The 15,898-nt window shown below is 37.2% G+C and overlaps 1 long non-coding RNA gene across 3 annotated transcripts in view; it reads left to right on the top strand.

Moving 5' to 3' along the window:
• The window catches only part of LOC117975866 (uncharacterized), a 172,056-nt gene that overhangs the window by 120,037 nt on the left and 36,121 nt on the right, over positions 1-15,898 (top strand). For all 3 annotated transcript variants that reach the window (XR_010109774.1, XR_010109775.1, XR_010109773.1), the window contains exon 10: positions 2,218-2,340. This is a non-coding gene — a long non-coding RNA (uncharacterized LOC117975866). The remainder of the gene's footprint in view (positions 1-2,217; positions 2,341-15,898) is intronic.

The raw sequence follows: 15,898 nt of genomic DNA, 5'->3' as shown, positions 1-15,898 counted from the left end.
AAACAAGCAGCTGCCATAGATAGTGAGTCTTCTGATGGATCTGAAAAAGGGAACAGAAAAGCATCTGAAAAGGATTCACTATTCTAGATGCCATTAAGAACATTTGGGATTAATGGGAAGAGGTCAACATAGCAACTTTTACAGGAGTTTGGAAGAAATTGACTCTAGCCCTTATGGATGACTTTGGGAGTTCAAGACTTCAGTGGAGGAAGTAACTTCAGATGTTGTAAAAATCACAAGAAAACTGGAATTTGAAGTGAAACTTTAAGATGTGACTGAATTGTAGCAATCTTATGATGAAACTTGAATGATATGAGTTTCTTACTATGCATGAATTTACTTGGTGAAGATGTTGTGAATGTTGTTAGAATTATAAAATTACAACCAAGGATTTAAATATACGTAAACTTAATTGATAACGCAGTGGCAGGGTTGAAGAGAATTGACTCCAAATTTGAAAGATCTACTGTGGGTAAAATGCTATGAAACAGTATTGTATGCTACCAAGAAATTTTTCATGGAAGAATCAATTAAGTAGCAAATTTTATTGTCATGTTAAGAACTTGTCACAGTGACCACAGTCTCAGCAACCACTACCCTGATCAGTCAGCAGCCATCATTGTTAAGGAAAGATCCTTCAGGAGTGAAAGGATTATGACTTGCCAATGGTTCAGTCCATTCTTAGCATTTTTAGCTAGTTTTCAAATTAAGGCATGTACTTTTTTTGACATATGGTATTGCTCGCTTAATAAACTATAGTATGTATAGTGTAAACATAACTTTTACATGCACTGAAAAAACAAGAAATTCATGTGATTTGCTTTACTGTTACGTTTGCTTTACTGTGGTGATCTGGAACAGAACCTCCAATATCTCTGAAGTGTGCCTGTAATTAAGCTAGTTATTTTTAGCATCTTTCTCATCTACAGTAGAAATAGAAAGTATAAAGCCACATGTATTTTATTCATTTTCATATGCCCAGAAACAAACATGCTGCGTTTCACATTGAAGGTTTTAATATATCATTTTTTAAAAGAGATTAAACTGGTACAAGGTTTTGGATTACTACAAACCAATCTAAAATGCTATCAGGTAAACAGTGGAAATGCACATGTTATTAATCAGCAGAACATGTTAATCTATGAGGATACAGGTGTTAAGAACCACCCATAAAAACATCTATTGAGGGCATTACATATAAAATAGGGACAAAATGATGAATGTAGAGTTAACAACCAGCAGAAAAGATCTAAAATGGATTTAAAATCCACTTCTGGGGGCATTTCTTTTATTCAAAGAAGAACATTTTATATCAGAGATTTCCAAAAGTTTCCCCTTTGGCACCAGTCAATTCAGTTCTGCAATATCAAAGACTTCCAAGGATAGCTAGAAAAAACAAATTCGTGTAATAAGCCAGTAAAAGCTGCCTGGTTGTGCAATGTAAACTCTGTAATATACTAAGAAAGGAGCTTCTACAAATAAAAGGCATGTCCACTCATTAAAAAATAAACTCTCAATTAAATGAAAATGTCTTATATCCAAATACATTTATAATTGTGTATTACAGTTGGAAGAAATATTTTATTTTTAAAAGCACTTAAAATTAAATATTGGCATATACTTTATCAACCACTACTGATAAATGGCAGATGGTATAAAAAGCACAAACATACTCTTGTATACTCTACGACTTCAGCCTAGTTAACTCTTGAGGTCCACATTAACATCTAGATGCTGGGATTTTGTTGGTTTGTATGAATGTGGCCTGATCATTTTTTTATTGACTCTGTGCAAACTTTATATTTCTTCAAGACAGTTGTGTATTTTATGAGTCATCTTTTTATCAATTGAGCATTCAAAAATTATGTGTAATTTATCTCCCAGTATACTTAACTAAATAATAAAAGGTAGACTTTATTTAGGTTTGAAATATTTAGGAAAAATCAAGCATATGTGAAGGAAAACAAATCTTCAGGAGATTTACTCAAGAAAATTGCTATGGTCACACATGGTTTCTGGCATGCCAAAACCATCTTGATGAGTTAATTTACTTAATATTTGTGTCTTTGTGACTATCATAAGTTTGCAATTAGGCAAAAAGAAAAAGGTAGATGGTGATATAGATAGCCTCAGATGCATATAGAAGCTTTAAAACATGTTCTTTCTACATTTTAATATAGGCAGCCAAGGTAACAAGTTGCACGATAACTTTTTCAGTTATGATACGATCTATGGACCCTATGGCTGGCAGCAGATGAAAGTGTGAAGTCCAGAGCTTCAAATCATGTCAGATGAAGAATCAACAGTGCAAGCTTTTGTAGAATGGGTGATAACTTTCAGGTACTCTTCCTTAAAAATTACAGTAAAAGAAAGCTGATTATCATTGGATATTCAAGTGAGGTTGTATAAGAAATATTTGTGTTTGTTTCTGCTTACTGAAACTTAAAACACCAGGGATTTCATTATAATTTGCCTAATTCCTCATTCTGTTTGATAATAATACCCAGAAACAACTTTTGTTAATATTTCTGTCAATTATGCAGACAGTGGTAACCATGTATTATCATATTTCTCCAGTTAATTCACTTTATGAGAGAGAAAACATCCACTAGACGTTTAATTTTCAGAAGTTCTTCCCAGTTAATATTGAAGGTTCTTATACTAATCAAATGCTGAACATATACCATGGTAGTTCTTTTATGCCAAAGGCACGAAAATTCTCAAAAGCTACCAGGATGTTAAAACTGTTTATTTTTTTTTCCAATACTTGTATTTTGTAGATCAGGACAAGCCACCACCTTTAGTACGTGTTACCTGACACTTAAAAAATGTCCCTCAGTGCTCTGGGAAAATAATAACTAAATATTTTTAAAAATCTTAAAACCTCCCCCAAAATCTTCTTGTGGCCCATCTTATTAATTTTTTTAAATAGATGATCATACTATCCTGAGGCAAAATATTTTCTAGTATTTTTTTTGCTAAAGTGCATACTGTTTAAATAGTATGCACTTTCTAAAAACACAGCAAGCAGATTGTTGTTTCTATAGCAGTAACAGTACTATTACAAGTAAAATAAAAACTAAATGTGTCTAAATGATAGGGCACAACTTTCTTTTAAGTGGCTTGACTCTCAAGGTGTATGATGAGACTCATTAAGGCTAGGCTTCCAAAGATACAGTTATTTAAAGGAAACTGGTTAGATGGAGACAGTGTTCAAAAAAGCTCAGCATTATGTACTCATTCACTCATTCATTCATTCATTCAATCAGTTAGGCCTTCAGTTATTCTTCTAAGAGTGGGTGGAGGCTTTTTCTTCTTGATTCTTACATTCTAGTAAGGAAGACAGAAAAAATAAAAAGTCCAAGAAACAAATTCATAAATATATAATGCCAAGTAGCAATAAATAGTAGGAAGAACAGATAATGAATAAGAAGAGTGAATAGAGATTAAACATAAGTGACTATTTGTGACCAAATGGATAAGGAAAGAAGTCGCTATGTGAGCAGAGACATACATGTGGCAAGAAGGTGAAACATGTTTCTCTAAGGAAAAATAAGTTGAAAATATGCTTAACATATTTGAGAAAAAGCAAAGAGGCCAACATGGTTAAAACATGTGAAGAAAAAAGAGAAAAATAAGGCATAAAGTTTGAAGGGAGCAAAAACCAGATCATATAGAAGAGAGTAGCTCATGGAAAGGAGTTGGAACAATTTAAAAGATTTAGAAACAAGACTTTTATATTAAAATAATCGCACTGATTATTGTATGGAAGAATATACTGTGGGTAGAAACAAATATGGCAGAAGTGGGACAAACTAGGAGATGATTACATAATCAAGGCAAGAGATGAGGGATGGTGGCTTGATCAGAGGTAGTAGTAGTGAAGTAAAGAAAATATATTTAGGATATATTTTCAATGTAGTGTCATTTTCTAAAATTGAAAACCCTTGGAAAATAACAGAGATGAGTGCAAATGTCAAACTTTAGGCAAAAGCCATATAAAGGTTATGATAGTTAAGATAGATGCCTATTAGACATTTGAGTAAGAATGTAAATAAATGGATAGATATGTAAGTATAGAAGATAATTCCATGCAATAAATTAAAATTTTGAAGTCTTGGATATTTTTAAAGCCACACATCTCAGGAAAATGAATGAAAAGAGACAGAAAGATGTCTAAGTTGTGAGCCCTGGAGCACTGCAACATTCAAAGGCTGCAAAGAGAAGGAGGGCTCTTCAAAGGATATTGATACAGAGGAGTCAGTGAGATTGGAGGAAAGCTATGAGAATGTGGTGAACCTAAAATCAAGTTTAAAAAAGTTAGTGTTTAAAGAAGGATAGCCTGATTAACTGCTGAAGAAATGTCAAGTAACATGTCCTGTGAATTGGTCACTGGGTCACTGGGCTTGGCAGCATGGAGGCACCATAAACATTAATAAGGTGATTTTTCTTGGAGTTTAGTGGTAAGAAAAATCAGACGTAAGCAGACATCAAAAAAGCTGAAGAGTGAAACATTCAAAGTTCATTTGTATTTTGAAACATTAGACTGTTCAAAGTATGTCTGAAACACAGCAATTACAAATAGTATGTTATCATTAAAAACATAAGCCTTTAATATTGCATAAAACAGTTTGTATTTTTTAAGTTTTCAGTAGTGAACCAGAAAATGGATTACACTATTAAATACATTATGATTATTTTGACCAAGAAAAATAAGCTCATATGAAATTGTAATTGATTTTAGGAATGCCAAATTCGATTTTTAATCATGAAATAAGATAACACAGAGATGAAAGTTTAATTTAAGAATATTTTGAATAACTTTTATACATCATACATGACCAGATCCTTTAGGGAATGAACTATATGAACAGCCTCTTTCCTTTTTCAATAATGTCTTCACTGTCTTCAAAAGTTCAGTCTTTATGTTTCTTGTGGTTGAAATATAAAGACTTTTAAATTTAAAATTACTTAGGCTTGGACTTGGCTTTTTTCATGGCCTAACCCAACAAAGGTTTTAATATTTTTCTCAAAATGTATATACTTCTTGATCAAACTAGCCCTCCTTTCTGGGCTAGTGTGAGTGTCTTTCCTACCATAATATTCGTGAGGACATGGATTTTGTCTGCAGAATTCAAACTCAGATTTCTTCTTCCTGAAAGTTTCCCTAACATTCATAGTCAGGAGCTTGTGCTTCTGTTCTATTGAGCTTCACAGTACCGTTCTTCGTATTGTCCTGCCACATTGCTCTATCTACATGCCAGCATGCCTTGCTTCCCACCAGGGTGCCAGTCCTTCACTATAGAAGTCTACGTTCTGTTCAACCTTGTAACTTGATATTACTAGCTGACCCAATAGCCTACTTAGCACATAAGTACCTGAAAATGTTGTAAGAAGTATTTAATTAGTTATTTATCTTGTGAATTCCTCAAGTGGCAGAAAAAGCAATGTGCCTATTCATAATTTATTTGTTTCAATGGTCATAATAATTTTAGTAGTTTATTTTCAATTTAATACTATTTAATTGTTATTTGTATATTTTTGGAGTATTTCTATAATAGCCCAGAACAATATTGATAAAGTTTATTAAATGGAGAAATTGTGGAGTCTCTGCTTTTGCTGATTTTCTTAGTATTTAAATATTTGTTGTTTCTTAATCTATATTTTCACATGTAGTTTTCTTATTTTCTCAGATAGATATTAAAACATTTAAAATATCTGTTTATTCAATAACAATAGTAGTGATTAAAAACAGATTATTTCCAATTTAATATCTGTCAGATAAATTAAGAATCATGTAAGGAAATAGCTGAAGTCACAATTAAACTACTATGCCATAGGTTTGTACAAATGCAATTCCAAAAAACATGTATGCCTGCCCTCACAAAGCATACATTTATGTTGGAAAATTAAAATTTATACTGTAGTTGGATAGCAAATTTGTTCATAAAACTCCGATAAACAATTAAAATACAACATTTTTATCTTCAGTAATTTAATCTTCCTAATTGCTGAGAGGCAGTAAGCTAGAATAATATTTTAAGAATCAATTAATGATATCTCAATTTTTCCTGATTTACATAGCATCATTTGAATAAATGTCCTGTCTCTTCAAAGGCAAATTTCATGATGTGGCTGAAGCTGTCCCCTGCTTTCTCTTTTCTTCTCGAAGATGGATTCTGGACCCAAGAGAAAATATGGTTGTCAGGGATTTAAAGAGCAGAGTTCAGGGGATGGAGGAGAGGCCTCTTTCTGATACTAGCCCTTATGTGAGCCAGTCAGCTCTTCAGTGAAACTCTTTTGATCCTCCTATGCGTGTGTGAGATAACTCCCAGAGTCTGTCACTGGCCTTCTTGATGGCTGACGTGCTGACGTTCACTCTGGTGACATGCAACCCATGATCTTCATGGGGAGAGAACGACCCAGTGCAGGTCCCACCTCCCCTTGCTGACTGATTTCATCTCAGCTCTCGCTGGCACTGTATCACTTCAAGGTCTGACCGTGGTTCCCATTAAATCTTAAACCTTGATGGCTCACCCTACAGCTTTAGGACAAAAGCTTGCTTTGTCTCTCTGCAAACATTTTCCTTCTGGACACCGACACCTCTCAACTACTCATTAATCAGTTACTTTACACTTCCCCATCTCTCTGCAAACATATCCGTTCCGAACCCCCACACCCCTCAACTACCCATTAATCAGCTACTTTACACTTCCCCCACGGGGAATGTGGATATTGTGGTTTCCTTCCACGCACATAGGAACCATCATAGGGCAAGAAATGGTACCTCAGTCTATCTCATCACTCAAACATGCCCGCACTCTTTGTGCTGGTAGGTTGCCGCACAGCTCCCCATAGAGCGGGATTATCTTCAGATTTCAAAACAGAACTCGGGGCAAAATCTCCCATGTTTTTCAAACAACATAGCTAACACATCTCTTCTTCAGAAGTTTAAAACCAAAGAAGTGAAATCAAATGTGCCTCACGGTTGCTTCTTCAACCTCTATTCTATTTGTTTCTCACTGTTCGCTGTGGCTGGAGGGCAGGCTTTATATATTTTCCCTGATCTGGAAGAAAATTTTGATACATTATACTCATTCACCCTTTCCTAGGTGGCCTTTACTTTCTTCTCCTGTAGGAATGCTGGTCAGGATGCTGGAGAAATACAAGCTCCCCAAATGAAGAATAAACAAAAACAATGTTTCTCTATATAACAAGACTATGATTAGAATGAATTCAAGAACATAACTATCTTCAGGGTATGATATTCTGAATTGAATATATTTATATATCATTTATTATGCTTAAATTTTTATTATATTTTATTTGTTTACATTTGCTTTTTCTTGCCATTCATCTGGATTTTACCTTTTTTTTTTTTTTTTTTTTTTGAGACAGAGTCTTGCTCTGTCACCCAGGCTGGAGTGCAGTGGCGCGATCTGAGCTCACTGCAAGCTCCGCCTCCTGGGTTCACGCCATTCTCCTGCCTCAGCCTCCCTAGTAGCTGGGACTACAGGCGCCCGCCACCATGCCTGGCTAATTTTTTTGTATTTTTAGTAGAGATGGGATTTCACCATGTTAGCCAGGATGGTCTCGATCTCCTGACCTCGTGATCTGCCCACCTCGGTCTCCCAAAGTGCTGGGATTACAGGTGTGAGCCACCGCGCCTGGCCTTTTTTTTTTTTTTTTTTTCTTTTCGTGTAATCTCTGATTGCTAGGATATTTTTCTGAAAAAAAAAAAAAATAGAGTCAAACCAAAAGACTTCAAGGTTCTTTTATAGACCTGTTAATCTAAAGCTATACTGTGAATAATTTTATGGCTATATTACTATTTTCCTAGGTGTGGTCTATGGACCTGTTATAAATATTTAATTTGAGATTAATTTTAGCCACCTCTGACAAGGCCATGGTGTTTACGTTTTCCACTAGGAATTATTAAGATTTATATACATAGAGTAACAACTATTATATTTTAGCTTGTTTTATAAATTAGACTAATTAGAGGGTGGAAGCAACATAATTTTAAAATGGAATATTGGCAGGTTAGTATTTTTATTCTGTTATTAAATACTTATTGTACTTAATTTAAACAGTATGTTTAAAAATACTAAGTAGAGCTGCTGAACTGTGCATCATACAGAAAAGAAACATTTGCTAGTTTTTCTTCTAAATTCAACATAATTATGTCTTTACTCATCATTCAGCTACAAAGCTAAATGTCAGGTTTCCAAAAGACAAAAATAGCTAATTTATTCTGCACTTAAAAGTTTTGGATTTTTCTGAAATATGAAAAAAGTATATTAATTATTAGGATTACTTGAAGGTGAAGGAATTGAATTCTTTCTAGTTTTATGATTTTATGAGATTGTAAAATCATTTGATTGATTGTGGTTTCTTTAAGAGTTTGTAATATCCAAAGTCATTCATATCCATAGAGTATCTTCTATTTAGGAGGAGGGCATTATTTTTCATATCATTATTACCATCTGTAATACTAAACTGCCATTTTTTTTCAGTTCTCTGCTAGGCATTGTATTAAGGTTATTATATCAAGTTCTAGCAACATCCTTATCAAAGTTTTAAAAATGCATCTTCCAATTCTATAGATTAGAAAAATGAATCTCAGAGAAATTAAATTATACAAGATTTTTCAGTTAGTAAACAACAACTAGTTAAGATTTCAATCTACATGCCTGACTTGAAAACCTATGTTCTCCTAGATATACATTGTCATATGGCTAGAATAATCCACGAAAAAATTTTTCAAGGGTATATGATAACGTTTTAGATATTCTATATTAAACCAGTTAATAGGCCTAGTCTATAAAAATGAACTTCTCCATTGAAAAAGTTTGGGAACGTATGTGTATTTCAAAGACAACAAACCAAGAGGACCCTTGGTAGGTTGAGGGTTTAAATAAATCCAAACAAAGAAAGAGTGATGAAATCAGCAGGTCTTACTGGGCATTCACTCTTGGTCTAGGAAGCCTTCTCTGAACACTACCTCCTCCCTTACCTTTGTTAGGTTGAGGGTTTAAATAAAGCCAAACAAAGAGTGATGAAATCAGCAGGTCTTACTGGGCATTCACTCTTGGTCTAGGAAGCCTTCTCTGAACACTACCTCCTCCCTTACCTTTGTTAGGTTGAGGGTTTAAATAAAGCCAAACAAAGAGTGATGAAATCAGCAGGTCTTACTGGGCATTCACTCTTGGTCTAGGAAGCCTTCTCTGAACACTACCTCCTCCCTTACCCCCATGAACAGCTGATCCCCCTTTTGTGTGTGCCAATTATTTGTTTCTCTTTTTTCACTTTTGTTTAGCTCTTGTCTCTCTCCATTGCAGTTCCTTGTGTTGTAATAACATAACTAAATCATTAGGCAATTGCTATTTACTTCTCCTACTATTTACTTTTATTTCTTGGCCCTGCCCTTTATCCTTCAACCCTAATTAAAAGCTAGTTTCTTTCTGTAGTTTGAGTATCATAAACCAAATCCTAAATGTGCCCAAGAGGAACATATAATGAGCAGAGAAAGACGCTTTATCAAATTTGGGCCATTGAAAACAAGAAAGGTGTGCAATTTAATAAAATCTGTGTTGATGAATTTTCATACTGGATAGGAATAAATGTTTCCTCAATGACCTGTGGGGCTAGATGAACAACAGAGTAATTGATTAATCTGCCTCCTCCCAGCCTATTAGCACTGTTTAAGTTTCCCAAAGCAAGATAGTCACAACTCCAGGTAAAGCTATGATTTGGTGGAGCTAGGTAAATAAGCACTGTTGATACAGAGCAGGTTCTTGGCTTCACTCAGGAAGGAATTCAAAACTAAGCCAGTGGTGGACGAAAGCAGTTTTATTAAAGTGGCATAGTTACAGTTCTGTGACTGCTCCTTGCAGAGCAGGGTTAGCCTATAGTCAGTGCACTGAGGGTAGCAGCCCATGGGTTATTGGGTAGCTGGATTTATATCCACTTGCAATTACATCTAAATTAAGGGGCAGGTTATTCAGAAATCTCTAGAAAATGGGCAGTAACTTCCACATGTTGCATGGTATTTGTAAACTGTCCTGATGCTGGTGGGAATGTCTTATGCTGATTGGTGGTGAGAGCAACTAGAGATTGCTTTCAGCACCACTTGCCAGTTCTGGCTGGTTTCCAATCTGGTAGGGAGCTGAGTCCTGCCAGTCTCAGACCTCATTCCCCACTCAGAAATTGGATACACCTCCTTAATTTTAAAGGGGTTGGAAAAAGATGGAGGTCCATCTTCTGTAACTGCTTCCTAATGATTTTATGGCTGTAGTCTCTGCCTAGCATTAGATGCGTAAAAATCTCTGGACATCTGATCCAAGGGAGTCAAATACAGGATGCTTTTTATTCTCCAGATCAGAAGGTAGGATGGGTTGGAAGGCTTCTACCACTATTGTTTTTACATGGAATTATATTATATGGAAGACACAAACTTTACTAAGAAGTTAAACAAGCAAGGGCCAAAAATTAATAGTAATAAGATATATAGTAAAGGTACTAGGAAAGGTTAAAAACCAGGTGAGACTTAGGACGGCATTTATAATAGTTGATCAGATATAGTTGGGATCAGTGACCTGGTTATATCTATGTAAACAGGTAGCTTGTTTGTATATTTTTTGGATATTAATCTCAACTTACCCAGAATTACTAATAAATATGCATCAAATTTTATTAATAACTGCACAGACTCCACCTTATTCAGCTAGTAAGTAATCCAATGCTAGTCTGTTATCAAGGATTACATTTGCCAGCAGGTGTAGGGACTCTTGAATTCTTTTTAATGCCTGATCTGTGTTGGTAGTCAATGATTCTAGGATTTGAATCAAGTTTTTTAATGTTGACTCATGGATAGCAAATCTACCCCAAGGAAGTTGCTAGTACTATTGCCACCCAGATTCCCGTCAGAATTAATTATGATAAGACTGGGTATGCTCAGGGTGGGATGGCCATAGACCTGCCAGAATGAATTATATTGCTTAATTTTTTCTGATACTCCTGGGTCTTATGGGGTTATAGAGGGTGAATTCCAATGGAGCAAAGGTGGCCAATGTACATTCACTCCTGTTCCGATTTTGATATGCAAGGGAAAGCTATCCCTAAAAGAATAGGTGGTTCCTCAGGAATTCAGCAGTAGTTATAGAGTGGGACTTCTTCCCACTCACGGCCACAAACAAAAATGAGCCCTATTAGGGCACAAATTGAGGCCCTACAGAAATGTGATGTCCATCCTTTGCTACCAAGTCGGGTCTATAGAAGTATTTTTTCCTTGCTCCAATGAGGTGGTTAAACAGTCCTTGTTTTCCAGAGAGGGCTGTATTCTCACATTGCCAGATTAGGCGGTTGTTTTGTTCTTGCACTTTCTGATCCAGCAGAAGGCATCACATATAGTTTCCTCTCTTACAAATGGAATCCCATTTACCTCACTGTGGTTTGGGAACTTGTTGACTAGAGCTGGATCACAGCATCACAGGGAAAACTTCCTTTTTGTATTATCAGCACAATAATGGGTGCAAAAAATTGTATCATTAGTACACTGGAGATATGGATACCCAACTTCTCATGTGGAATCCATTAAGTTGGAGAGAGCTCCACCTAACAAGTAGTGGGGTCTAAATACTTTGAGATCACTATGGTTTGTTAGGAAGTCTGGACACATGACTGTAGACTTTTTCTGGATGTGCCAGATGGTGGAACTCTCTGTCCTGGGGATGTTGATGACAAATACAGCAACCATTAAGGTGATTCCCTGACACTATAATTTTTGAAATATTTACTATGAAGTTTTGTTTTCACTTACACTGGATTATGTTAATCAGGGGAACAAACAGTAGTCACAGTGGCAGCATGGTGTCTGGTTGGGCCTTAGAGTGGCCTCTATACCCAACAAAGATAAAGGAGGTTTTTCCAAGGAGAAAGCACTTGGCCAAAGCTATAGAAAAGAAGTATCAGGGAGAAAATAAAATTCACATTTCATAGCACCAGGTTACCACTTCTGGCTGAGTGTTTTTTCTTTTAAATGAGTAGCGGTGGCCCTCCAAAAGTTTACAGGTGTAGGTCATAGGTCCTCCTTTTGTGGCTGCAGGTACTCAGAAGGAACAGGTTGAATCCTGGAGAGGGGTATCCAGCTAGTAATTTCCTGGAGTTTAACAGCAGTGGGAGTGCTCAACAACATTCAATAAGGGCCCTTCCATTTTGGTTGTAATTGTGCGTCAGAGAATACATTTTTCCACGTTTTTAGTAAAACTAAGTCTCCTGCTTGAACAAGGGAGCTATTCTGTTCCTTTGAGTGAGGAAGTAAACTTCATTTCCATATGCCTGAAAGGCCTCTTGAAGCCGGCCTGAACTGATAATATGAGTGAGTATTCTGTGGGTGTCTTCATCAAGTAGCAGGTCTAAAGTTAAAAAGGGTCTTCCATAAGTCATTTCAATGGATGAAGCTTTAAGTTTCCCTTTGAAGCCATCTTCTTCCTCAAAAGTGCTATGGGTAGGAGGAAACGTCAGGCCTCTGACATCTTTTGCCAGAGTTTTGCTAATGTCCTTTTTAGAACATGAATGGCTTTTTCTACCTTACCTAAGGATTGAGACCTCCAGAAGGAGTGAAGATGGTAGGTAATGCCTAAGGCTGAGGAATCCCGCTGGGTCACGTCAGCTGTGAAGGAGCGTTCCTTATCACTTTGCAAACTTTTTGGTAATCCCAAACTTGAGACAATTTTTTTAAAGTAAGAATTTGGATACTTCCAGTGTTTTTTCCGCCCCTATGGGGAAAGCTTCTAGCCACCCAGTGACAGTGTCTATAAATACTAGCAAATATTTTAGTCCACTGTAAGGTGGCATTTGAGTGAAATCTATTTGCCAGTCTTCTCCAGGATATGTTCCTTGGTGTGTAAGTTTGAGTAGTAGGGGGTGGGCTATGGGGTGGCTTCCTTGCTTGTTATAGGCACAGGGTTCACAGACCTTGGTGAACCTTCTTATAGTCTGGAATAGTTACTTCTCCAAGAATATTTGAGAATCCCATCCCAAATATGAAGAATCGTGAAAATGCTTAATTATTTCCCACTGATCAGCTTTGGGGAGAGTTTGCTGTTTCTAGCAACCACTCTGAGGGATCATTTTGTAAGCCTTTCTGTTCTGCCCATTTAATTTCCTCAAGTGTATAGCATGGTGCCACTGGCATGGTCGGAGTTCCTGGTGTTAGTGCAGTAGCCTGGAATGCCAGTGTTTCTTCAGCTGTGGCCTTGGCTGTCAGGACAATTATTGGAGGACAATTCCTCTAATAATAGAGGGATCTCCCTTTTAGTGTTCCCTGCAGCGAATAACTGCTACCTCCTTTTGGAGTTGGAAATGTCTAAAAGTTACCACATCTTAGAGTGATGTTGTATGAGGGATCTGTTGGCTGTTAATAATCCCCTTTTCTTCCATATCACTGCTTGAACACGGAGCAATCCATATTTGGAGTTAGTAAATATATTGACTCTTAAATCTTGTCCCAGTTGGAGGGCCCTAATTAGAGCAATTTTTCTACTTTTTGGGCAGGAGTCTGGGTAGGTAAAGTGTTGGCCTCAGTGACTTCTTACTGGCTAACCACAGCATAACCTGCCTTTCTAACGCCCTCATGAATAAAGCTACTTCTGTCTGTAAACCACTCAACACCAGGGTTAGGCAGGGGTTAATCTTTGAGGTCAGGCCTGCTAGAGGAGGAGGTCCATTCTATGGTTTCCACACAAGAGTGAATGAATTGAGGATCTGTTTCTTGGGATGTGAAATCTGGCAGCAGGGTAGCAGAGTAGACATACTTTAAGAATAACATCTGGGGTGTTAAGCAGAATGGCTTGATATTTGAGTAACTGGCCCCCTGTTAGACATTGATGTCCTTTTGCCTCTAGGATACCGTGTACTTGATTTTCCAGGCTACTGCACAATTTAAATTGTTGTCCCAAGATAAACTTAGTGGCTACTTCTACTAATAAAGCAGTAGTGGCCACAACTCACAAGCATCCTGGCCATCTAGCCACCACCTGGTTTAGCTGTTTAGAAAAGTAAGCCACTTGTCTGGGATTATACCTGAGTCTTTGAGCTATAATACCCAAAGCTCTCCCTTGTTTTTCAGCCACATAGAGGGTGAAAGGCTTTTCTAAATTTGGAAGTCCCAAAGGAGGGGCTGTTCCCAACTTTTCTTTTAGGGTTAAAAATACCTATTGACAGGTATTATCCCAATTCAAAGGCTCGTGATCACTGCTTTATAGAGCTTCATAGAGTGGTTTTGGCATGAGCCCAAACCCAGGAATTCAAATCCGATGAATACAGTCATTTCCAAAAAGGCTCTTAACTATTTCTTCATCTGAAGGGGCTAGAGTGCCAGGACAGTCTCTTTTCATTTTTGGGCCAAGGTCCTTGTCCCAGGAATGAGCATAAACCCCAAATATTTAACTTTCTTTATAGAAATTTGAGTCTTGTGTGGGGATAATTAATACCCTTATTTTCCAAGAACATTAAGGACCTGCACTGTGTTCCTGTCACAGTCTTCCCTAATAGTGCTGGAAATTAATAGGTCATTCACATATTGCAACAGGGATCCATTACTTAACAGTAGTTCCCTCAACCCTTTTGCCAATGCATTGCCAAAGAGTTGGAAACTGTCCCTAAAACCCTGGGGAAGGACTGTCAAGGTATGCTGAGATGCAGCATGAATGTATGGATCAGTCCATTCAAAAACAAAAATATCCTGGGATTCTGGAAGTAAGAGTATGCAAAAGAAGGTGTCCTTCAAGTCTAATACTGAGAACCAATTAGTGTCTTCAAGGACTTGGGTCAATATTGTGTAAGGATTAGGAACTATTGGGTGGCCTAGCACTGCTGCCTCCTTAACTTCCCTCAGATCTTGAACAAATCTATAATCCCAATGTGGTTTCTTTACAAAAAAAAAAAAATGGGAGTGATACATGGGGGCTGACAGGATTGTAGTAATCTGTACTTTAGAAAATTTGTTATCGGGGGCTGGATATCCTCTTTGTCTCAGGTCTCAAAGGATTTTTTTTTCATGGATAATTAACATTGAGTTTTAAAATAATCTGGACTGGGGGTACATTAACAGCTCTACCAGTACCTTTCATATTCCAAACAGAGCTGTTTAGTTGAGAAGCAATATGTCATGGAAGAGTCTTTGTGTGTGTATGTGTGTGTGTGTGTTAAGGCAAGCACTTAGAGCTAGAAGAAGTGCCACTTCCTGCCCTGTTGTCTTCTCATGAGGCTCTCCAGATCGAACTATGACCTGTAATTGGGAAAATAAGTCTGTTTTCAGAAAGGGGATAGGTCACTCAGGCATAAGCAGAAAACTATGAGAAAATGTATGGTCATCCATGGTGAAATGAAGGGGATAAGCGAATGTCCTAAATTTTGGCTGGCCATCAATCCCTGTTATGGTCAAGGAGTGGGAAGACAGTGGCCCTAAGTAGTGGGTTAGGACTGTGAAGGCTGCTCCCATATTCAATAACTCAGTATTTTTGCCTCCCATGTCAAGTGTCACTTGAGGCTCCTCTGTGGAGACGGTAATGTGTACAGTGAGAGGTGTAGAGGACCTCAGGCTCTGTCAGTCCTCTGTTCTCTTGGTTATTATGGGTCTGGGTGGCTCAGACTCCCTTTTAAGCCAGGGATAGTCCTTCCTCCAGTGGCCTTCTTCCTCACAGAAGGCACACTGATTTTGGCCCAGGGCCCGGTGAGTCAGGGGCTCTTGTCTGGGCATTCCAGATGCTGATCTCGAAACATATCCTCAGGATAGGTAAATTTGAGGTAGCAGAGCGCTTAAAGCAACTGCTAACAATTGCACTTTTGGGTTATTTATTTTGGTTTTTATCTCTTCCTCCCCCCTACCCCTATT

The sequence above is a fragment of the Pan paniscus genome, chromosome 15 (assembly GCF_029289425.2).
Source record: "Pan paniscus chromosome 15, NHGRI_mPanPan1-v2.0_pri, whole genome shotgun sequence".
NCBI lineage: Eukaryota > Metazoa > Chordata > Mammalia > Primates > Hominidae > Pan > Pan paniscus.
The sequence above is the reverse complement of the archived record's forward strand: the minus strand, read 5'-3'. Positions and strand labels throughout refer to the sequence as shown.